General features: G+C 43.2%; 1 protein-coding gene across 1 annotated transcript in view; it reads left to right on the plus strand.

Annotated features, from left to right (window-relative positions):
* The first annotated feature begins 10,242 nt into the window (after positions 1–10,242).
* The window catches only part of CDH11 (cadherin 11), a 133,921-nt gene continuing 120,476 nt past the window's right edge, over positions 10,243–23,687 (plus strand). The window contains exon 1 of the mRNA XM_066583284.1: positions 10,243–10,498. The gene's annotated coding sequence lies outside the window, so the exon portion shown is untranslated. The remainder of the gene's footprint in view (positions 10,499–23,687) is intronic.

Below are 23,687 nucleotides of genomic sequence, written 5' to 3' on the forward strand. Positions count from 1 at the left end.
CAGCTGTAACTGTTATCCATTATCATACAGTACTTGTGTCCTAGCTGCTGAAAAGCATCATAATCCGCATTATGAAAATAGGTATTTCATACCAATCAATGTTGAATATGCAATATATATCACGTTTCTATTGAAAGAGCGGTCCTACAGCAGGTGAGGTGTGCATTATAAAGAATAATATACCCTCTAATTTAAATGATAAATAATAATAGGAGTCAATTCCTGACCTGTATACATGTAAACTCCACATAAATCAATATCCCAAGCTGAAAGGGTTTCCTGCTCGTTTCGGAGCTCCCCTTCTGTCCTTGGCACACACTTGAGGATCTCGATGGACCACAGAGGACGGCGGCTTCCTGAGTGCAGGAGGATAGAAGTGCGCCTGGGTATCTCTCACCCTTCAGCTCATCAAGTACTGACCTCAGTGTAACATCAATATATATCAATCAGCCGGAGACAGCAGGCCATGATTCCTGCCTGGCCTGCACTGTGACAGCCATATCCCATCCTTATTAACCAATCTGCTATAGAAACTCAGTCCTTGATGAGCCAAGATAGGAACAGAGAGACTTGTTTACCTGCATGTATTTTTATTATAGCAGAGACGAGATGATGGAAGTGAAGGGGCAGCCGGCGGGAGATGACAGATAATGCATCAACCCTTTCACTTCTGAGCATCCGAAGAGGAAAAATGATTACGACGTATATTGCATATTTCAAGGCTTCCGAGTGTAATGAAAGCATACGGGGAATGGGAGAAATGGGACTTACATCTTTGCAAATACACCCATTGTAAAAAAAAACCAAAACAAGCACCTAGAAGGAGTTGGCATTTTCCTGAAACACCCGGCATGCAGTTCCATCTGAGGCAGATGTACAAATGATGAGAGTTGTGGTGATTAGATGAACGGTCTTGTCACCTGAGATCCTAAAAGTGGTTCCCCCCTTGGCCTATAAAAGGCTCTCGGAGGCTCCTTGTGTGTAGTGACCTGTTCTTCTACTTGTGTGGAGCTTGTTGACCACTAGACGCCTCTACGACGCAGAGAAGAGATTTCACCCCGTTACCAGAGTCTGAGAGGGGCGAATTATTGGGATGTGAGAAGCTGGATGGTCTTATCAATCAATTTCCCACTGTTCTGACCAGACTGTTGGGAGGTATTGGGATCAGTGGATGTGTGAGGACACACAAATAAGGGAGATGGAATAATACCTCCACAGGTTCTGACAGACACAGGGGAGTAACGATGGTGCCACCTATCTATGCATGGTGGACAGTGAAATAGTTGCTGCTGCTCATGCATTGTTGGATGTTCAAACAATCCTCTCTACTGATGGTCTGTCGAGGGCATCCTGAGCCCGGTCATCTTGTGTGTGTGAGCCCTCAGGTCAGAAACGTAACCTTTTCTCCTTAGGGAGAGCACCTAGACGGTGAGTGTGGAGACTCAAAAGGCCATTCATGCTCCTCTGGGTAATATGCAAATAAGGGAGATGGAATAATACCTCCACAGGTATACACTCATTGTAAAAAAAAATCCCTCCCCCAGAAGAAGTTGTCGGAATCAAATGAAACTTTCCCTCTGTGATTGTAACATTGATGTAAGTGATTACAATATCAGAGCAAAAGGAGAATGCATTGTAGAAAACTGAACACTTGAAGGTACCTTCTTGTACTTTATCTAGCTTGGATACAAGAAGTGATACAGGCGGGCATGGAGGCTCTAGTACCCTGTTGTACTTTATCTAGCTTGGATACAAGATGTGATACAGGCGGGCATGGAGGCTCTAGTACCCTGTTGTACCACCTCTAGCTTGGATGCAGGATGTGATACAGGTGGGCAATGACACTCTAGTACTCTGTTGTACCGCCTCTAGCTTGGATACAAGATGTGATACGGTTAAGCATGGAGGCTCTAGTAGCCTGTTGTACAACCTGTAGCTTGGATACAAGATGTGATACGGGTGGGCATGGAGGCTATAATACCCTGTTGTACCCCCTCTAGCTTTGATACAAGATGTGATATGGACGAGAATGGAGGCTCTAGTATCCTGCTAGGCTACCTCTACCTTGGATACAAGATGTGATACGGTCAGGTATGTAGGCTGTAGTACCAGATGGACCACCTCTAGCTTGGATACAAAATGTGATACGAGTGGGCATGTAGGCTCTAGTACCCTGTTGTACCGCCTCTAGCTTGGATACAAAATGTGATACGGGTGGGCATGGAGGCTCTAGTACCCTGTTGTACCACCTCTAGCTTGGATACAAAATGTGATACGGGTGGGCATGTAGGCTCTAGTACCCTGTTGTACTGCCTCTAGCTTGGATACAAAATGTGATACAGGTGGACATGGAGGCTCTAGTACCCTGTTGTACCGCCTCTAGCTTGGTTACAAGATGTGATATGGGTGGGCATGTAGGCTCTAGTACCCTGTTGTACCGCCTCTAGCTTGGATACAAAATGTGATACGGGTGGGCATGTAGGCTCTAGTACCCTGTTGTACCGCCTCTAGCTTGGATACAAAATGTGATACGGGTGGGCATGGAGGCTCTAGTACCCTGTTGTACCACCTCTAGCTTGGATACAAAATGTGATACGGGTGGGCATGTAGGCTCTAGTACCCTGTTGTACTGCCTCTAGCTTGGATACAAAATGTGATACAGGTGGACATGGAGGCTCTAGTACCCTGTTGTACCGCCTCTAGCTTGGTTACAAGATGTGATATGGGTGGGCATGTAGGCTCTAGTACCCTGTTGTACCGCCTCTAGCTTGGTTACAAGATGTGATATGGGTGGGCATGTAGGCTCTAGTACCCTGTTGTACCGCCTCTAGCTTGGATACAAAATGTGATACGGGTGGGCATGTAGGCTCTAGTACCCTGTTGTACCGCCTCTAGCTTGGATACAAAATGTGATACGGGTGGGCATGGAGGCTCTAGTACCCTGTTGGGCCACCTCTAATTTAGATACACGTTAATAATAATAGTAATCTTTATTTGTATAGCGCCAACTTATTCCGCAGCACTTTATGTGAAACGTGCGGGCATGGAGGCTCTAGTACCCTATTGTACCACCTCCAGCTTGGATACTAGATGTGATACATGCAGGCATGGAAGCTCTAGTACCCTGTTAGTACCACCTCTAGCTTGGATAGAAAATATGATATGGTCGGGCATGGAGGCTCCAGTATCCTGTTTGACAGCCTCTGGGACATTCTAGGTTCTGCAGAGTCACTACCAGCTCTGATTAACAGATGTGGCTCCTTAGCAGGGGAACCCCTCTATTAGCTCATTATTCCATATGTGTCATGAATTAATGTTGTTTTCCATTTGTAAACAATTGGTGGTCTATCGGCATGACAGGTCATCAATAATAGATCGGTGGGGGGTCTGCTATCAGGTCCTCTGCTGATCAGCTGTTAGCTGGGCTAGTATGCTCAAACAATGAGCTGATTTCTGAAGGAAGCAGACAATTCTGTTCCCACTGCGGTGGCCAGACTTGGTATTGCAGGCCAAGTTAACATTCACTTCAATGCAAGCTGGGCCTGCAATACCAAGCAGAGCCACTGCAGTGAGAACCGTGTGCACAGCGGCCCAGCAAACAGTTGATTGGTGGGGGTCCTTGACAATGGATTCTGGTCGATCTACTATTGATGATCTATTTTGTTTGATAGGTCATCAATAGCTTACAAGTGGATGGCCCCTTATCTCTGCACAGCTAGTAATCATGCATATTTTTTTGAGTTTCAGTAAAATATAAGAAAAAGAAATCAATTAGTTAATGAAGAAATGAATTACTTCATTAAAAATAAAACAATTAACCCATTACAAATCCAAACGTAATTAAATTAAATTCATCAATCAATAAATATAATTCGATCTCAGCAGTAAAGAAGGATGTATTGAATGTAGTCAGCTGTGTCATTAATTTCCATTCTGTCGCTCTATGGCCTGTATGTAATTTGCTCTTTTTCTCCCACAGGCTGATAAATACAGTAAGGAATGCTAGAAATCCTTAAAAACCAAAATTGCTCTTCTTCCGATATGTTAGAAATAAAGCAAAACTAAGTGACCCCAAAAGGTGACATACACTATGTGGTCCCCGGAGAAACCCACAAACCGCGCACACAGCAAAACGCAAAGTTCATTCGTTCTCCAAGGGAAAAAAAGATCCTTAACCCCTTAAGGATGCGCACTTTCTTCATTTTTCAGTTTGGTTTTTCCTTCCAACTTTCCAAAAAATGATGCCTTTTATTTTTCCGTCGATGTAGCTGTCTGGGGGATTGTGTTTGCGGGACGAGTTGTATTTTTCAATGGTCCTAGTTAATGTATCATATAATGTACTGAGAAACATTTAAAAATGTGTAAGTGGGGTGAAATGGAAAAAAAACCCCATCAATTCTGCTATCTTTGGGAAAGGGGGGATTCTTGTTTTATGGTGCACAAGCAGAAGCAAAAATGACATAGCAACTGTATGCTACGGGTCAGCACGATCAGACGATCCTTACAGATGTGTATATATATATATATATATATATATATATATATATATTCTGCTACTTATTCTGACTGCCCTAACTTTATTATCTTTATTATTTTTCAGCTTCTTTCCCATGAGCATATATCGGCCAGTGTTTTCACGGCCGGCCGATATATGCTATCATCTAGGGCGCAGAGGCTTCTGAATGGGCGCACAAATCTAATGTTTGTGCGCCTGCTGACACAGCATGGGTCCCAGCGTGTATGCGCCGAGATCACCATGCCTTTGCCCCTTTCCCCTCCCTCCCCATCGCAGGCTCACCTCTGATCTCCTCCCCGCTCGTTCTTTGCAATGGGAGGGGCGGAGCTAAGCGCCATCCCGTCCCGACTCCTCCCATTAATAGCTATGAACAAGGGGCAGGGAGAGGGCGGGACCTTAGCTCTCCCACGTCCTGCCCTTTGTCTGCAACCAGCAATGGGAGAAGGAGGGACAGGCCAGCGCTTAGCTCCACCACCATCCCGCCCCCTCCCATTGCAAAGAACGAGCAGGAAGGAAGAGAGGTGGTCCTGCATGGGGGGGAGGAGAGCAGAGGGAGGGAGTTTAGCAGCCATGCTGCTAAACTCTCTCCCACCTGCGGCACCTACCATGGGCTCCCAAAGGAGCCCATGCAGTGGCCGATGTATTCCAGGTCAAAAAATAGTTCCAGGACTATCTTATGGGCCCGACGTAAAAACGCCTGGTGCTATATTGGCCGGACGGGTGCATTTATGTCTCAGGAATACGGCCATTTGATCGGTCGCATTGGAATCCAATGCATCAGATCACAGCATATATCAGCCGGCCGATATCGCATGTGGGAAAAAGCCCTTCAACTGATGGTGTTGTATAAGGGCTTGCTTTTTTCAGTACGTCCTACAGTTTCTATTGGTACCATTTTGAAATGGATACAATTTTTTGATTGCTTTTCATTAAATTTCTTCTTAGAGATAGGATGACCAAAGAAGCACTTTTCCAGCGTTGTGTATTTATTTTTTCCTGACAACATTCACCATTCGGGACAGTTTTGCTAGATCGGACTTTTATGGATACGGCAATACCGAATACAGTATGCTTTTTTGTTTTTGTTTTTGACCTTTTTTGACCTTTTTTTCATTTTATATATTGAAAAAGGTTTTTTAAACCCTTTATGCTTTGCAATAATAAAAAACGAACATTTTTTTTCACTTATTTTTCATTCTGCTTTAACTTGCAGTTGTTTGATTGCTCATACAGTATAATGCAATACCATAGTATTTCATTATACCGTATTCTGACAGACTATCAAGACGTGTCACGGACAGATCTTGATTCATTCAGGGCAGCTCCGAGGGCCTTCAAAAGACTACCATAACAGCTGAACGGGATTTACCCCCCTCTTCATCTCATCGTAAGGCCAAGCAGCTGATCGCGGCTGTTGCAGGCGGGGGTCAGCTGTTAAAGACAGCCCGCAACTGCCATATATGGAGCGGGATTGGCTTCCTTTTGGGTGAAGGGGGTTAAATAAAAGATCATATATGATTTTACCTGAGGAAGGAAATGTCCTTTCATTAAGAAATAGCCCTGAAATGTTCTGTGCTTGTTAGGAGGATGCAGTACGCTATGCAGCTCATTCATGCCCACTGTACTGTAAGTAAATGGGGCCCATAATCTGCCTTGATGTGCAGCCATTAATTGGAGCAAAGCATCCACGCCTGGGATCTGCAGAAGGGCTGTAAACAAAAGCAGTGGATTTATCCAGGAAAACACCCCGTAGCTCTGAGGTCTCTGTGTATTGCATCACTCATGCAGCTGGGACACATTGGTAAATATCTCCATTCATGCCAGTGCCTGCACCAAAGATTAATCTTGGAATGATTACTCCGCATCAGGAAACCCAGTCGAGTTTGCGCTGTGCCAGCCATAGAAGCCAAGTGTATTGTACCTTATAGTCAGCCCCAGCTCCTAACCCCAGAGGCTAGCAATCTACAGTAGTGTGCAAACACAACAAGATCCTTGTTAACACTTTAGAACTGCAATACCCCTAATAGATACGGCTCTTGCACTGGAGAGGGTAATTAGCCCCCATCATCGTTAACCTCTTATATGAAAGCAAGAAATCAAACCAGAGATAAGAAATCAGGAATTTGGTGCATTTCATATGCTGGAAATTAAAGGGATTGTACTGGGATCACAAGTTATCCCTATGCACAGAATGGGAGATAACTTATTGCTAGGTAGGGTCTTACTGCTGAAATCCTCAAGAATGGGGTCCCGCAGTGAGGAGGAGACTGAACAGAGTGTTAGTCTCGACTTTGCATTCTTGTTGAGGTCAAGGGGGTCGCAGTGCAACTCACAAGTTTTCGCAGCTCACAAAGAAGTCAACCTTGATGGATTTTTTTTGTGGTCAGTGGTTCATAGTAATATGCAGGCCTCACGGCGACCCCATTGACTTCAACGAGAGTGTGAGACTGCAGGGCTACACAGTGATCTTGGCTTGCTCTATTCAGCTGAATTAACTGAGCCTCAGAGCTAACAATCTAATGTGCAAATTAAGAGATTGGTAGTTAAATGGCCATATAGAATGGGACTCATTGTTTATGCAATAACATATTCTACAGTACTATACACAGAATACAGGCATTTCCATTAATTCCTGTCCCCAACAGGGCGCACAATCAACACTCCCTACACATATGTAAGCCACAGCTAATTTCATGGGACGTTAGTGCGAAGCATTTGCAAACTCCACCCTTGGGGACATTTCACATGGGCAGAATTTAGCCGCAGTTCACACCAAAACACGCAGAACATTCTGCAATGCAGATCCTCACGCCTTGTGCAGATTTTGATGCAGAATTGAGAATTGCTTAATTCTGCTGGCAAGTTCGTTTTAAAATCCACATGTTGCTATGTGAAATTCTGCAGCAGTACTTTCAGCTGGGTGTTGCGGTGCATCCTGCCTCCAAATTCCGTCCCATGTGAAAGGCCACCTTGGTTACACGTGTGCTTACAACCCCTGTGCTGCACAGAAACAGTGCTGTGTTCATGATTGTTAATCTTTTTTCCCCTTGGTCCTAACAGCAGCACAACCATGGGGTTAATTCTGCCCTATTCCGTACTATTAGGACAAATGGAATATTTAACAAATAAAATTAAACAAGTACCTGGAACCACCTGACCCTATAAGAAGGATATCTAGCCCCTCCCATGCAGTGTTTATTATAAACTAATGGTATATAATTAGGGCGAGAAGCTTGTGCTGCTGTTAGGACAAAGGGAAAAAAGATTAACAATCATAATAATCAATGCTTTCCTTGCGTCCTACAGCAGCACAACCATGAGGATCTAGCAAGAAGTCACCCAATAGGGAGGACCCTCAAACACAGCGAAGCTCGAAATTGACCGCCCACAAGGCACCTCCTCTGAGACCTGATAATGGTTGACAAAAATATAGTAGGCTCAGAGGCGTGACTTGAAGCTTCTGGGCCCCAATGCAAAACCTGTAATAGGGCCCCCAACTATAATGCTTTATTCATAGTACTGGGCTCCCTATATGAAGAAGAGAGGCCTTATGGGCCCGGGTGCAACCGCATCCTCTATAGTTACGCCAGTGAGTAGGCTGCAAGCAGCAGACTAATCTGCTGAGAGTCCACTATAGGGTTAATGCAACAGCCTGGTGCATCTCTCAGCACAAACGAGGAAGTTCATCATAGTAAATTTAAAATAGAAAAGTAGCAGTAAGCAAGCAGCTTAACAAACCACCTGTTCAAGTCCGCTCAGGACAGAAAAAAACACATCCTTCTTAGGGTACGTTTAACAGAAAATTCTACGACAAATTCCGAAGCATTTCCGCATCCAAAATAGAGTCAAAATCGCCACCATTGGATGATATTTTGACTTGAAATCAGCTGATTTCAGAAGATATAGCACTCATCTCACCTTTGAAGTCTTTGCGCTGTCAGAGTAGTCCTTCACTCTGTATCTGGTGCCTCTAGTGACAGCAGTGCTGCTGATCAGGTGATGCGAAAGTGGCATCAGCTAGCGAGTGGCATGGCGCTCACTACAGGCCACTGGGTACCAGGTGAAGGAGTGCACTGACGGAGCAAAGATTTCAGAGGTAAGGGGTTGTCAGGAACTAAAAAAAAAGTTAAAGGTGCTTACAATGAAAAAAATTAAATACTCACCTATCCCCGCTGCTCCCCATCCAGGTCTGTAGCCCTGGTGCCCTCTGCACTTAACTCGGAAGAAGCAGAACATGGTCATGTGCCGTTCAATGATTCTTTCCTAACCGTTGAAGCCTGTGAGTGGCTATGGGGACACGTGCACAACGTATGGCACGTGACGCCCGCTGTTTCTTCTAGGTTCAGCGAGGTAGGCATTGGGACTGCGATGCTGGTGACGGAGCCGCTAATAGGTGAGTATTCAATTTTTTTTTATTTTAAAGCCCTTTATTATATATATTACATATATTTTATTTTTTGAACCCCATTAAGCCCATGGTTGTGCTGCTGTAGGACGTAAGGGAACCATTGATCCCCTATGCTAGTCCCTTGAAAGCTTTCCATGCATGCATAATATTAAATGCCTCTGCAGTAAATGAATACTTACTTCCAAAGGACCTAAGTTATTACTTAATTTCTTGTTGGAGCCTAGCAGGTTAACAAGAAGTACAATCCAGACAGGATTTTCCCTGACACAAACATATATACAAATGAGATTACTCAAATATACACAAATACATCACAGTATGCTTGAATTTTGTCATTTTATGGCTGTTTTATGCCTTATTATCATTTATTGTGCTTGTTATTTATTTATTATTGTTCCTATGTTTTATTTTACATTGCAGTTTATTCTAATTTGTAATGTTGTTTTTATGTTTTATCTTATTGCATTCTGTTTATGTTTTCTTACATGGTAGTTATATTATAATTTGTAATATTGTTTGTATGTTTTATCTTACATTGTAGTTATATGCTAGTTTCCAAATTCTAGGAGTCTCATGAGCTCAACAAGAAACACAAGAAAAAATAGCTATTTCCAACGATCAGCCCAGATCAGTCCAATTTTTATGAATGGGAAGAAGCCCTGATTAGCATATCTTGGACTGCTAGCATAAATCCACTAGCCCAAATAGTCTACTTGTCTATTGATCGGTGTACAGAGAGTCTAAACTCTGCACCTTCTCTTGGCTGCAGCCTCTTCTGCATCCTCTGTAGTGTTGACCTGCCTTACCCAACAGCAGCTCTTGAACTCAACACTTTTTACAGTTTATTCGCCCCCCCCCAAAAAAAACCTCCTCTCCTTCCACCCCTCACCCCCCCCCCCTCCCTTCATCCCCACCATTCAGTCCCTCCAAATGAATGCACAATATATGCAAATCTAAATCCCCTTGGATGTAATGAAAGCAAACAGACATCCCACACACAGTGTATTCCATTATAGAGAAGGTTGACACCCCAAGATGCCATAACATCTCCCAATTCTTCACCCCGGTTGCTCACATCATAGGTGCTGCTCAGGGCTCCCCCTTTTTTTCTCCATATGCTGCCTTTGCTGCACAATCTGCTTTGCATCAAATTCCATCTTTGCATCACTTTATCCATGAAAGCATCTCTCAGATGTGTCATCAGTAAGTGAGATGCAGAGAGGGGGTTGAGGGTCACCTCTGATGGACACCACTCCTCATCTTCACAAGTCAGGAGAGAGGCTGTGAGACCCCTGCCTCTTGCAATTATTCATGTGATTCTGTTCTCACTGGCCCCCTCTCCTTCCCTCCGTCAGCAGCTTGCTCTCAGCCCTTGCCTCCCTCCTCCCTTTCTGTCTCTCTCTCTCTCTTTCTCTCTGTTGCATTCCTTGCCAGAAGCTCCAAGCTTCACTAGGATCTCCTTGCTGGGCTGGAGTGTACAGGACTTTAGGATGCTGTTGGGTCTCCACAACCTCTCCATGTGACTGGGACCTTACAATTTCTTCTCTAGGGTGTCATCAGAGGAAACCACCAAGGTAAGGACCTTCCACCTAGAAGGGATCTCTGTCTGTCTCCTTGTCTATTTGCATCTCTTGCAAGTTGAGGGTTTCTTCAGAATACCACCGGGGATCTGGTGAAGCTGGCAGCTAGAGATGTGTGTCCACTCCTGGAGGAACTTATAAGCCAGGTTGGGCTAGGAGCAACTGTTTGTCCACCATTCCTTAGAGCTCCTTGAGAACCTACAGTGGAGCTTTGGTACCTACTCAATCCTACTTCCCAGAGAGAGGAGAGATCTTATGGCTGCTATTGGGCATTTTCTTTTTTTTTTTGGTTCTGATCACAATTTCTGGCTGTGTTTTATGGTTTCTCCCTATTTTTATGTCATGTATTTTTGAGCACATCTTCACACTGTGGGCTTTTTTGGATCTTCTCATCCTTAAAGGAGATGACTGAGTGGTATGAGAGATGCAGAAGAGGACATAACGGGGCATATTCTGGAGTATTAAAACCTTTTACAGTGTATTTGGCTCAGTTTTAACCAGCCCTGTGCCAGGAGGCATTCCAATGCATCTGTCTGGTCTGATTGATGGTACCCAAATGATACCTCCTTTCTTCAGGCACAGGGTTAACAGCAATGCCTAATTGCTATTTCCCCTCTGCCTTTTACAAAAAAGGGTTAACATTGCTCCCTGTGGGATATTTCTTGGAAAATAAACTCTACCAACTGCTCTATCTGCATGTGAAATGGTTAAATAAGAGTTCAGTATGCTGAGTGTGCTTAACTCCTCGACTAGTTGAGGGTCTTTGAAGACCCCTCGACATAGAAGGGGTTCATTTAATTTACTCTCTGTGTATTTCTACAACATTGGAAGGGGTTCTAATTTAGCAGAGAGAGAGAGAGAGAGGCTGCTGCTGCATGCCAGTGCCAATAGCATTGTTAACCCTTTCATTCCACGTCGCAGGCCTTGGCAGCTTACGTGTTAACCATTGAATAGAAAATAGCCCTGGAAGGAGCTTTCTTTGGTGAGATGATGTAAGTCGCTCCCCACCCCCCAAGATCCATTGATTTATTAATTTTTTTGCATAGTACCCTAAATATTTAATTGAGAACACATCCTGTGGTATGGTATGGCAGGATGCCTCCTTAGGGTATCCTTATTAACAAACTCTTTGCAGTAGGGGAGCTTGACCCTCTAAAGAGAGCAGAATGCTTAGAAATTCAGTGCATCTAAGCCTGCTTAGGTATCATAGAGATGCAAGGGACTATCTAAAGGATCCATCTACATCTGAAGCCCCTCAGGGGTACAGAGTCTTGCGGATTCAATGTCTGTGCCCCTCTGATTGCATTACATACAGTCTAGTACATATGATTAGTCGTAGATTGGCAGACCTGCATTGTGACCATAGAGAGCGCCTGTTTGCATAGTCTTCCCTATGATCAAGGCTTAAAACTCTGGTCGTAACTGAAGAATAGCATTTTCTTGTGAATTATTTAATCATGGAACAGTTCAGTGAGAAAGAAGAATGGATTGATGAGAGGAACCTTCTCTATACCCCTCCTATGCATATATCTGCCTATATAATAAAGCCATATTATCCATACCCCCCATATATCCTGGTGGCTCCTGTCAATAAAAGAACCTGTCTGTTTAATTAAAGCAGACAATTCTTGTGCCACTGTTATAAAGTGGCTCGAAATCAATTCTTTTTTTCCCGCTGAGGACATACAACACAAGTAGATGACTTATCAAGTGTCTGATTAACCAGACGGAGAATTTCAAGTCTTCGTTTTATCTATCATCTTACTTGCATTTTGAAAAAAAGGCGTAAAAATGCAGATGTAGCAGAGCTGAGCTGCACATATCATTATAGTAGCACCCTGTGCGATCTAGACCCTTAGCGACCATTCACACGTGCAGAATATTTCGAACGCACCTAAAGACGCGGCTGCTGCGGATTTTGCTCCAATTTTCTGCGCCTGAAAGATCTCTTACAGTCCTTGGGACCAACTCTAGCCCAAAGTGTTAACAGATTCATTCAGCTCTGCTACATCTGCATTGAGTAGTTACAGACTGACGTGGCTTTTGGAATCTGGAGTAGCATAGGATTGCATTAAATGTAGCTCCATAGGCCATAGTGGTGCACAAGCCATCGAAAATGCTTACACAAAGCCCAAATTATGCTCAGAGGTTCAGGCTTGTGCTGCTGAGAATCACTAAGCGTAGACTGAAGCATTCCTGATTATGCAGTAGGAATTTTTATTAGCAACAAAAAGATCTAATGCTGCAAACTCTATGAGACAGAGATACAATGTATTCATTTGTCTGCAACTTCAGTCAACACGGTATTAAAATGCCCTTAAAGGGACAGTAAGACTTCTGCCTATTCAGGTGGAAGTTATATGAAGAACAGCTGATACCTCCTATATAGATATATATATATATATATATATATATATATATATATATATATATATATATATATATATATATATTTATATTTATATATATATATATATATATATATATATATCTACATATTTATATATATATATATATATATATATATATATATATATATATATATATATATATCTATATATAGATATATCTATATATATCTATATATATATATATATATATATATATATATATATATATATATGTGTGTGTGTGTGTGTGTGTGTATAGTTACAGGGATATTAGAATTTGCCGCTCCCCAGTCTTAAATGACCATTACCATTAAACAATAGATGACGTTCAACTGTACTGTGCAACTGTAGACTTTTGGGGTTAGTGTCCCTTTAAAAACGAAGCCATGGGATTATCATAGATCATCTGCCCGTATAAGACCTTATGCGGAGAGATATCTTGCCGAGTATGCGGCCTCTGTAATGTCAAGATGTGATAATGTCTGGGGAAAAAAAAAAGGGGACGAGAGACTGGAGCTTAAGTGGGACCCCGCTGTTAGTGGCAGACTCTGAATCGTCTACTTTTTAATAAGGGTTTCTGAATTTATTTCCAACTTCCAGGCCTAAAACACTGCTGGCACATTAAATATAAATCACTCGCTGTCGTTCCGTTTTTGATCATTTTTTACACAGCAGAATTTAGAGGGGATTGAAAAAAAAAATCTATTAAAGCGGGTCTGTCTCTTGCAAAACTACTCTGTGGTTCACCAAAACTTTAAAAAGTCCTATAAGGCCGGTTTCAGACGAGCGTATGGAAAAACGTGCATAATACGGATCCGTAATACGGATGTGTGACGAATGACATTACGACCGGACGTCATCTGTATTTGAGCTAGATTTGCTGTCAATCGCTTTAATTACTATTCCGTATTTGTCCGGTAGAATGGAGGCAAAAACGGATAATGGTAGGTCAAGCCGCGTTTTTGAAGCGCGGTCATGAAAGAGACAGCTATGTGAATAGAGAGACAGATTTACATTAGCTCCGCATTATGGTCCGCAAAACATGGACCTAATAAGGAGTTAAAATACCCCTGTCTGAAAGCAGCCATAGGCTGTATTTTTATGGGCGCGAGAAACACGGACGGATAGCGCATTTGTAAACACATGAATGTTCTGTGACGTGTTTTGCAAAAAAGTGCATCCCATTTCGTCTCTGGACATGCAAGCTTCAGGGTGCTTTCATGCGCAAAACTCATACGAAAAAATAACCCATTATTTACATGAGTGATAGAAAAATCGTAACACGCTTTTTTGAGGGCGATCGCGCTCCTTATTTTCGATGGGATCCAAAAATTTGCATCAAACTCACATGCAGATGCAATTTTCATGTAAGTGTGGCGCAATTTTTCATTCTTCCTATTAAAACAGCATGGACATCAATGTATTTTCCTCGCAAAGCGCATTGCGCCCATATAGAAGAACGTGTTTGAGGCCGTATTTACATGGCCGATTTTGTCGTGCGAGTTTTTGGCATTACTAGACTCACAAAACTCGCACTAATATACAACCCTCTATAGAAAATAATGGGCGATATTGCCCAAAAAGAAAGTTTGTAGCGTAAATACACCCATTGCAAATAAAATCCCCCGTGTGAATGAAGCCTTAAAATGAGGCCTTGAGTTGTCCTCTTCAGCGGGACCTCGGAAAGTTGGGTATAAATCAATATGGCCTCCATCACAGGGGGTGAGCAGTCGTCGAGCCCTATATAGCAGTAGTATGACTACATAAGTAGGCACATTTGCCCATCAGTATTCAAGAACGACCAATATAGCCACAGCCACCTTTTTCTGACGGCTTATTCTTCCCAAATTGTCAAATTTTTGTAACTGTTTTAGTTCCCCGATTAATGCAAAAAGTAGCCAAATTCATCACTTAGAAGACTAGGAGACTGCGGGCGGTCATGGAAGAATCACTCAGATTATGCTACTAAAAATAAACTTTTCATAATATTTTCTTTTAAAATAGGGTAAAAACTTACATTTTCAATTACTGGCAATTTTTCGATGCAACATATAAGCATTCGTGATTATTGAGCTGTGTGTGTTATGGCGGAGGAGTGTTGTAGGAGAACTTTTTTTTTTTTTTGAACTTCTTTGTCTCAGCCTAAAGCGAGCGCCTGTAGTTAATTACCGGGCTCAGCCAATGAGGGCTCAGTTTAGACTTCCCTACTGAACAATTACGCTTAGACCCCAACGCAGCCAATGACAAGCTCCCTGGGCCGTATGTACAATGTAGCCTGTGTTTATCTGGTACCAGACTTATGGGTAAGGTGAGAGGCCAAAGTGCCATAGGGAATATTGTTTCAGTGTTATTTAATAAGTCAGTTCGGAAACAAAAACATTGTATAATGATGGATTTATGAGGAATCCGAAACTCTGAGAAGATGTGATTGTATTCAAATAATGGGAAAAAGTCGACCTTCTCCCATATTAGGACAGAATTCTTCTGTAGTTTTAGTGTTTTTTTTTCTTAATTTTTCAGTTAGATGGTTTTGTATAGTTACAACTTCTTTTGACTTTCTGGTTTGCTATCTATCTATCTATCTATCTATCTATCTATCTATCTATCTATCTATCCATCTATCTCATATCTATCTATCTATCTCATATCTATCTATCTATCTCCTATCTATCTAGCTATCTATCTCATATCTATCTATCTATCTCTCTATCTCATATCTATCTATCTATCTATCTATCTATCTATCTCATATCTATCTATCTATCTCTCTATCTCATATCTATCTATCTATCTATCTATCTATCTATCTATCTATCTATCTATCTCATATCTATCTCATATCTATCTATCTATCTATCTATCTATCTATCTATCTATCTATCTATCTCATATCTATCTATCTATCTATCTATCTATCTATCTCATATCTATCTATCTATCTATCTATCTATCTCATATCTATCTATCTATCTATCTATCTATCTATCTATCTATCTACTTACTTCTTTTTATTTCTACTCATTTACTTCTTATTTTGCAGAGGTTTAAGTATCAGACTCATTGCTTTGGAAATCAAATGTATGTGCATAGGTGAGATGTGATGTTTGCATGCCCTTTTTACCTGTTGACTTCAGTAGGAGTAAATGGAAATTCTACAAAAATACCTTAATACCCTACGAAATGCTCCTCTCCACTATTGCTTGGTTTGCCCCTTTGTTTTGTATGGAAATATACCAGTTGGATGGAGGGATAGATAGATATGAAATAGATAGATAGAAGATAGATAGATAGATAGATAGATAGATAGATAGATAGATAGATAGATAGATATGAAATAGATAGATAGATAGATAGATAGATATGAAATAGATAGATAGATATGAAATAGATAGATAGAAGATAGATAGATAGATAGATAGATATGAGATAGATAGATAGATAGATAGATATGAAATAGATAGATAGATATGAGATAGATAGATAGATAGATATGAAATAGATAGATAGATATGAAATAGATATATATGAGATTGATAGATAGATAGGAGATAGATAGATATGAAAAAGAAAGATATGAGATAGATAGATAGATATATATGTGAAAAATAGGAGATAGATAGATATTAGATAGATAGATAGATAGATAGATATGAGGTATATAGATATGAGATAGAAAGATATGAGATAGATAGATAGATATGAGATAGATAGATATGAAAAAGAAAGATATGAGATAGATAGATATTAGATAGATATGGGATAGATAGATAGACAGATATGGGATAGATAGATAGATAGATAGATAGATAGATAGATAGATAGATAGATAGATAGATATGGGTTAGATATGAGATAGATAGATATGAGATAGATAGATTGATAGATATGATATAGATATGAGATAGATAGAAAGATAGATAGATATGGGTTAGATATGAGATAGATAGATATGAGATAGATAGATATGAAATAGAAAGATATGAGATAGATAGATGGATATGTATCAGAGGGATGGATAGATGGATAGATATGAGATAGATAGATAGATAGATAGATAGACAGATATGGGTTGGTTAGATAGATAGATAGATAGATAGATATGAGATAGATAGAGAGATAGATATGAGATAGATAGAGAGATAGATATGAGATAGATGCACATTTCTGCTCTTTTTTAAGTCTGACTTTTCAAAAACTTCTATTTTTACAATCACTTACAGACCACCGTGGTAAAAAAAAAAAAAAAAATATAAAACTGCCCGCGCAGATGTAGATGTAAATGGAAAACCTAGGAGGTTTTAATCATCGTTTGGCACTTTGTGACACGCCGTTTGTGATTCTCTGCATTCGGGCTTCATTTCCTGACGGGTTCCTTCACATTGATACCTTCAGTATGGCAGATACAATGGCTTTTTCATCTGGAAATACTTCAGACTGAGCAGTGAGACAAATTCCTGCAAGGCGGATTGTTTTCAGGGCTGTCAGAGACCCCTGGCTGGGGGAAGTGTGAGTGCAGAAAGGGGGGCTCGCAGCACCCTCACATCTGGAAGTGATCCCCTCGCAGGTCGGCTGCTGTTTTCATTCCTTTTCCATAAGCACATCTTTGCACAATCTTCAGGCGCTTTCTTATGATCCCCTCATTCCAAGACCTAACGAGGGCCTCATGTTGTTGGGTGAGAGCAGTCTACACACTTGTGGTATATCATGTGTATCTTCAGTGTAAGGGCGAGCACCCACTGGCGTTTGCGTTTCCCGCGGGAAAAAAACGCAGCGTTTTCGCCGCGTGTCCCGCGTTTTTTCCGCGCGTTTTCCGCGGCGTTTTTCGCGGCGTTTTCGCGGCGTTTTCGCGGCTTTGCCATTAATTTCCATGGAGAAAAATAAGGACACATATGCAACTGACAGTTCCTATGTTAAAAACGCAAACGCAATGCAAAAAAAACGCCAGTGGACAGGAACACATGTTATCTCTATGCCTGTGCAGGAAAAACGCAAAACGCAAAACGCAAAACGCAGGTAAAAAAACGCCAGTGGGTGCTCGCCCTTAGGATGGAACGCCGCTGCTAGGTAATATCACCTGGGGGACGGGGTGCACTACAACTCCCAGATGCAATGCAACCGTAATACGTTTTTTAAAAAATCTATCTCTATACAGGTGTCCAAATTGTGCAATAAGATTAGCAATGTGCATTTAGCGACATTGCATCTCGCTACAACACGAAAAACGTGGGCGCATGCGCGAATACTCTCGCCGCTACGGAGTGTATAAGCGGATGAACCAGTTTCTTTTTGGACTATTTAAACTCCGCGCTAGTGCGTGTGCGAGTTTGAATAAAAAATCAGGAAGATTGGTCCGGCCAGATCTTTTGCGCACATATAGAAAAACTACTATAGGGTAGGACCTATCTTTTCTCGCGCGTAGTATTAACAGGCGGGAATCCCGCGAGTGGAAGCGAGACCATTGAAATCAACGGTTTAGCGTCGCCCTGTTATCACGACTGCATAACAAGACTAAAACACGCCCATCTGTTTAATCCCTTAGGGCAGCTTCACACGGGCGCAAAATGTACGTGCGCAAAACAAAGAGAATAGAACCCAGTGATTGCAATGGGGCTCGTGAAGCCGTCCTAGGCGTGCGCAAAAATGGCAGTAATATGTACAGGCATGGGCGCAAAATAATTATTAAACATCGTTCATGCGCAAATGTGGACTTCACACGAGCGTATGCACAAAAACACTACGTTTTTGTGGCTTTAGACGAGCATGTGCGTAAAAACGTTTGCTGCACCGCAACATACGGGTGCATGAACATGGTGTGATGAGGTTGTTTTGCGCACGTGGCTGCGCATATTACTGTACTTTTTGCCCATGCCTAAGGGCGGCTTAGGACTGCTTCAAATGAGCCTCATTTGCTGCGTGTTGCTCGCTTGTGATGGCACGCGGGAAGCACACAGTGACATTGCATACGTACCGCAGGCCGCCGATCGCCATGCTCTATCTTGGCGTGAATTCATTACATGCCAAGAAAGAACATGGGAGCCTACAGCAGATTGGTAGAGCGTATTTCACGCGCAAAACCCCAGGCTCGGAATACACTGTAACAAAACGTTCGTGTGAAGGAGCCTTTAGGCCGCCAGCAGAGCCGGGTCCCGCAGCGGAATCCGGCTCTGGCAGCAGCGGCGTCCGCGCCAACCTGTTCTGGTGCCTTCTTTTCTGCACTGCGGATGGACCTGGCGGCTCGCCATCTCACATGCGCAGTACAGATTTTTCTTTGCCATGCCATCGCTAGGCAACGACACGGAATCCGCAGCCCGTCTGTATTATCCATTGTGGACGGGCCGCGGGTTGGCCAACTTCCATTGACTTCAATAGAGCCGTCCCCGCGCGGAATCCGCGAAAAAAAATATTTTTGTCTCTGCTTGCGGAGACCACAGTTGGTTTCCACAAGTGTGGAGTAAGAATCGATTTCCCGTAGCATTCTATGGGCGCCATTTGATGCGGACTCGCGGCAAATATCCGTCCGTGAGCAGGAGCCCTTATACTGTATTTAAAGGGGAAGTCCACTAAAATTGATCTTGTATTACAAAAATCTGTAGCTAGATAACATCCAGGGGTCCGTAAGCTATGATACCCACCTTGGTGACTGGCCAATCAGAGAGCAGTGCGCATTAGGCACCTAGAAAACTGCTGCAGCCATTTTGGACAGCTAATAACGGCGCCCAGAACCAGCGGACGAGAAAGGCGGCATAAAAAAAAAACGACTGCTGGTAACATCCCCTCCTCTCCCTCCTGGAGCTTCACTTTAACTACAACCTCCCTAAGGCCGGATTCACACGAGCGTACACGTATTTACACGCGTATTTGTGCTGCATTTTCGTGAAATGGACATTGCGTATTTGTTTTACTTTACTTTGGCGCGGAAAAAAAAACACAACGATGCTCCCCACCATTGAAATGACCAATTAGTGTAATGAGATCAATATGCGCTCTTTCCCATCACAAAAGCGCGGGAAAATAGAACATTCTGCATTTTTTTGCGCACGCAAAATATGCGCATGTAAACGAAGCCATTGAAATCAACGCATTCTCTTCTCCACGTATCACGTGTCAATTTTTTGTGCTAAATTACGCATGCAAATACGCTCGTGTGAATCCAGCCTTAAGGTGAGAAAATCGTGCGTTGCGAGACGTACAAAACCCGCACGAAAGTACAGCCCATGATGTGCAAGCAGTGTATTTACGTGGGCGATTTTTTTTCTCGCAGCACCGAAATAATCGCAGCATCATCAATACTCGCGTGAGTTTCGCATGGCCGTGTTCTCGTCATGGGCGTGAAAACCACACGCGCAAAATGTGTCACTGCTTTTGTTTTCACTAGCGGGATTCTCGCGTGATATTACTACATAGACCTCGCCCTACATGAGTTATCTGCAGCTAAACTTCGGATTTCTGCTGCAAATTTGCACGCGGATTGAATGGGGTTAATCCACACGGAGATATCCTGACGCAGATTTTGGGCAGAAATACAAAACTTCTCCTATCTTATCCTATTTCTTTTCTTTTTTTACCATGATGTGGAACTGTGAAAAATCTGCGCCAAATAATCTGTGCCGCGGATTCCATTCAAGCGAATGCAGCGAAATCTAGGTGGATTCCACATCCGACCGGCATCCGAAACCGCTGTGCGCACACGCCTTAAAGGGGTATTCCAGCGTTTCAGAGTTATACATTCCTAAACTGATAACATGTCATTTTGCGATATTCTGATGTGTTTTACGGTGCTGCTGAGATATTACTTCCCCCGTGTCCCGCTTAGTCCTCCATTGGTATCCAATGGTTACGTCCTGAGAGCCCCGCTGTTTACCGGTCGGGCACGCTCAGTGCCTTCAGTGCTGTAACAACGACAGTCCGTACTACATGGGAATGTGTACTCGTCAGTGACTGGCAGTGAGGCCTTGTGGGAGATGTAGTTTTTGTACTCTCCGGCTGCCATTTTGAATAGCAATGTGGAAATCTGAAGCGGGCTATAAAACAACGGTGGCGCGGGTCGGCAAAAAATAGTACTGAAGTTCAGTTTGATGATTTCGATGGATGTTGTAATAATGCTAATAAATTGAAGAGTCAGGCCTCATGTCCACGGGCGGGCGAGAGCCCGCAGCAGAATCTGACCCTGCCCGCGGCCGATGATTGTGCGTACCTGTCCGGGCCTTCACTGTGAATGTGTGTATAAGCGCCGGCCGTTGGACATGCGCAGTAGAGGGTTTTCTTTGAATCTCCTGCTTCCCCGCGGAATCCGTGGTCTGACCGCAATGTGAATTGCGTACGGCCGCGGATCAGACGGCTTTCGTTGACGTCAATGGAAGCCGTCCGTGTGGGAACTGCATGGAAACGGAGCGTGCTGAGATTTGTTTTCCGCACCAAAGGGTCCACAAAACAAATCCGCATGCTTTAATTAAGGTGCGGACTCCATGCATCTTTATGGGCGGCTTGAACTGCGGATCGTCCGTGCAGATGCCCCACGTGCAATTTAAGTCCGCCTGTGGATATTGGGCCTTGACAAATCTTTGCCCGGTTTCTCCAGAATATCCCTTTAAGAATACAATTTGGTGACTTCATTGAGCGCTGCTGGTGCGGGTGACTTAGAAGTAACACCGCGGATCGTTAGTCTATACTGAAAATTAGCGCCATTTTCAGGGCCTCTTCACATGGGCGTATTTTAGTTCCGTTTTCATGAATCACGGCGGCATAACGGGACAAAACCAAACCATTGATGCCCATTTAAGCATCGTAGCGGGGAGCGTAGTTGCGTATGCGCCAATGTGTTTTTACCCTCATTTAGATGAACAAGACCTTGGTAAACCTTGCGCGGTACTCATGTGCCATGCGATCAGAATGCGATTATGAGGTGATTTTTCCCATTGAAGTCTGTGAGAAACCCCTGCGATCCTTCCACGAGCCTGAAATATGCGCAATTTCACAGAAGCAATGCTATTTTTAATAAAAAACATATTGCACGTTTCTCAGCCTCATATCACGTTCGCCCATGTGAATGGGGTGTGTTTTATGCGAATGTGATATCGGTCCCAGATGCGATTTAGTGAGAGTGTGATGTGTGTTTGTGAGGAAAAACATCACAAAAAAACCCCGAAAAACGCGTCACGCGGCCTGTGAATTTCTTGCGCTTGAAAAACGCGCGTGAATATTCCTCATTATTCCCTACGGGAGTAAAGGAATGAAAGCCGCGCCTCCATCCGGCAGCGGACGCTCCCTTAACCCTCATTGGGTTATCATCTCTGACTATTGCTCAGGTGATTTAAAAACGGTGCGGGTGCGTCCTGCGCCGATGAGAAGCGCCTCGGAACGTGGGAAAATACAGTAAGCAGTGCAAAAGCGCTCGCGAGAACACGTGATAGTACTGCATTCAAAGCGCAATCACGCCATGCTTTCACGAATGTTTATACGTCACGCTAGTCTGCAGGAGCCCTGAGGCTGTTTTCTGCGCGCATTGGTTTGTTTTGCCACTTGTAGGGCGTGTTAATTCGCGCGCACCAAACAAAGACGCGGCGATTAAAACTGCTAATTAGTCTAATGAGGTTCAGATGGCTTCAGCGGAATTCCGCAGCGTATCACGCATCTCCATTGACTTCTATGGGGATCTTTGGCGCCTAAAAGTAAATCAGATTTAACCCTTTCAATTAAATTGAAGAAATGAAATCTGCGTCCGTTCTGCACCGTAATCCGCGACAAAATACGCACAAATCAGCGACGTGTGAACACAGAAGCGTAGGATGTCGGAATTTCACGTATCCTCTGGTTCTACAGATTAGCGAGGAGGACCGCCATGATATAGAGGGTTACGATATTTACTCTGTTACCAAGACAGGGAATTTACGTGACAGCACTGTATATACATGAATCGCAGCAACATGGCGGTGGCATCCAGGAAATATGGCTGGAAGCGTAACAATCACTTTGGGCTGGTTAGTCCCTGGAGGAATGGCCTTGTGCTACTACAACTCCCAGCATGCCCAGCGCTGACTCCTCTTAGCAGACCGCGGTTTGCGCCTCCTGATCGCCGCAGCTGTTTATGGTGTCACTTCTCTCTGCTGTTGGTGTTCGCAGCCTCCAGATCCGCCGCCGTTCGCCATGTTGATGGTAATTAGAGCTGCAGGAGTGTGTGAGGTGTTGAGCGCACAATTGGATTACAAGTAAAGTAGATTAGGGTTTGGCAATCTGTGGCTCTCCAAGTATTCTGGAAGTAACCCTCGATGTGCTGGTGGGGACGAGGGAGGGCATGCTGGGGGTTGTAGTCATTTGTTTCCTGCATTGCTGACCATTGAGCTATAATGAAGCGTTGGGCGGGTGCGGTAAGTTATCGCAGTCGAGAAACTTCCGTAAAATCCCTGTTTCTATAAATAAATGGGTCAAGCGTTCATTTACACAGGCAAGAAAATAGCGCACTTTTTTGCATTGCCAGACGCACAAAACTCGCACGGAAATACCATCTTTTATGGGTGTATTTATACGGGTGATTTTTCTCTGGCAGCGAGATGGAAAAATCGTAGCGTGTACTATTTTTGTGCAAGTCCTTGTGTTCCTTTTCCAGCAGAATTGCGCACCCCATCGCGCATCTCCCAATTGCTTATTTTGAGCGCATTTACATAGCCCCCATAGATTTCGAAGGTCGGCTGCATGCGTATTTGTGTCCGTAAAATATGCGCAAAAAAAAACCCACAGTGCTTTTTTTCGTGCCCATTTCAAGCACGCGGGAAAAACACGACTCACTCCTATTTTGG

This window comes from Eleutherodactylus coqui, chromosome 11 (assembly GCF_035609145.1).
Source record: "Eleutherodactylus coqui strain aEleCoq1 chromosome 11, aEleCoq1.hap1, whole genome shotgun sequence".
NCBI lineage: Eukaryota > Metazoa > Chordata > Amphibia > Anura > Eleutherodactylidae > Eleutherodactylus > Eleutherodactylus coqui.